Source organism: Octopus bimaculoides, chromosome 6 (genome assembly GCF_001194135.2).
Source record: "Octopus bimaculoides isolate UCB-OBI-ISO-001 chromosome 6, ASM119413v2, whole genome shotgun sequence".
Lineage (NCBI taxonomy): Eukaryota > Metazoa > Mollusca > Cephalopoda > Octopoda > Octopodidae > Octopus > Octopus bimaculoides.
The window spans coordinates 107,873,999-107,876,215 of record NC_068986.1 but is presented as its reverse complement, the minus strand read 5'-3'; the positions used below and the strand labels follow the sequence as shown (position 1 = coordinate 107,876,215).

The window sequence follows — 2,217 nt, the reverse complement described above, 5'->3', positions numbered from 1 at the left end:
CAAACACACATATATACGACGGGCTTCTTTCACAAGGCTTCGGTCGGCCCGAGGCTATAGTAGAAGACACAAAGATTAAGGATTTACCTCAGAATTTAACTACGAAATATAAACAATATGAGAGATCACTATGTGGATCTCTTGGATGCTAGAAATAGACGTCAAACCGTCTTACCACTAAATCTTTGTTCTCAACTTAGTAAAGCGCTAGATGTTTACGAGCTAGAGGCAGATTTAGTGGTAAGACGGTTTGACGTCTATTTTTAGCACACAAGGGATCCACTTCGTGGTCTCTCATATTGTTTATATTTAAATAGAATTCACAGTCCTCGGACATTTCTAAATATGCTGACCACTAGTTAAAATTGATATCATTTAATGATATTATTTTATAATATTAATTTCTACTCTTATTATTAAACAATTAAGTTATACATAATTTCATATCACGAAAACGTGAACGATAACGTCCACTAATTGGCGGGAAGTTGTAATTCATTTCGGAACGCTCGGATGGCGACTCGTCGATTTTGAATAATCAAAATATTTGTAACTTCGCTGGAGGAATTTCGATGAAAAATTTCTATTTTGTCCGGGGTTTTACATGGGAGTGTAGCTGAAGAACAGCAGGTATATTTATATGTATTGTGAACTTTGTTGTAACTTTGGTCTATCATAATTCTTTTCTTTCACCTTTACTTTTGTCAATTATTTTCTACTAAACCATACGTAACACCGCTGATCAAAAAGCTCTTCGTTTTCAACTTGTAATAATAAAGTTCTCTGTGTATCTGTCTGTCTGTCTGTCTCTCTCTCTCAAACCTCTTTTGTCCATCTCTCAAGTATATCATAGTTATGAAGACTGATCACCAAGACAAGTGATTCCACTCATAAACACAGCCACTGTGATAATTTCTTAAGTTAATTTATTTTACCATTACACCTGTCTACAAACTCTGAGCAGCGGACTTTCAGAATAGCTATTAGTTCTCAAGGGATTGGATGGTTGTTCTGTGAAAGGATTTTTGTCCCCAAGATTTAAATTTTTACCTTTTTGCTCCCCACTCTCACAGGTAAATTTCCTTTTCTCTTGAGAATCTCTTTTGTCCCGATCACAGTCAAGACAAACAACTTAGACAAGGCATTCTACTCACACGCACCGTCTCTGAGATATTTTACGTTAAACGGATTTGCTTTCAACTCTCTGAACGACTACAGCTATAATGAAAGAATTGTTAATCTATTTCCTTATTGCCCACAAGGGGCTAAACATAGAGGGGACAAACAAGGACAGACAAAGGGATTAAGTCGATTAAATCGACCCCAGTGCGTAACTGGTACTTAGTTTATCGACCCCGAAAGGATGAAAGGCAAAGTCGACCTCGGCGGAATTTGAACTCAGGACGTAACGGCAGACGAAATACCGCTAAGTATTTCGCCCGGCGTGCTAACGTTTCTGCCAGCTCGCCGCTTTATTGTTAATCGTCTTAGTAAATTAAACATGATTAACCAAAGTACATTACTATACACAGCAAAGGGATCGTATAATTAACAAACGCTTTGTTAATTTAAAGTTTATGAAAAAAGAAAAAGAAAAAAAACCCCAGAAAACAAAAGCAGAGCTTCTCCAGAATTCATCACAATTCCACATAGGTGTTGGGTACCACAGGCATTAGATCACGTTCTACATCTGTGTAAACTCCGTACATACTGATTATGTGGCGGAGGTAAAGAATACGAGCTATCCTTTGTTTTGAGTCACAGAGTTGTCAGTGGTCAATCAGCTGTTAAGGTACGGCGTTCGGTAAATTCCGTAAGAAATTTTTATTTGTTTTTTTTTTTGAACTGGAAATGTATATTTCGTTTGATTTCAGAATAAAGTGAAAGAGAGACGAAATGACAGGGAAGCGTGTGTATATGTTGATGGTGGGGTGTGAGATAGAAAGTGTGTGTTGTGTGTGTATGTGAAAGAGAGAGAGAGAGAGAGAGAAAAGGTGTGTGTGTGTGTGAGGGAGGGAGGGAGAGAGAGAGAGAGAGAGTGACAGCGTGCATTTTTAAAATTTATTTTTCCTCGCATCTTTTTTGAGAAAGTGATTGATTGAGAGAAAGAATGATAGCGTAACGCCTCTCTCTGTCTGTCTGTCTGTCTGTCTCTGTCTGTCTCTCTCTCAGTCAAACACTCTAAGAAAAAAGATGCGAGAATAAGTAAATAAACGA

The 2,217-nt window shown here is 37.7% G+C and overlaps 1 protein-coding gene across 1 annotated transcript in view; it reads left to right on the top strand.

Moving 5' to 3' along the window:
* The first annotated feature begins 479 nt into the window (after nucleotides 1–479).
* Nucleotides 480–2,217, top strand: part of LOC106867269 (protein C19orf12 homolog) — a 21,274-nt gene continuing 19,536 nt past the window's right edge. The window contains exon 1 of the mRNA XM_014912096.2: nucleotides 480–630. The gene's annotated coding sequence lies outside the window, so the exon portion shown is untranslated. The remainder of the gene's footprint in view (nucleotides 631–2,217) is intronic.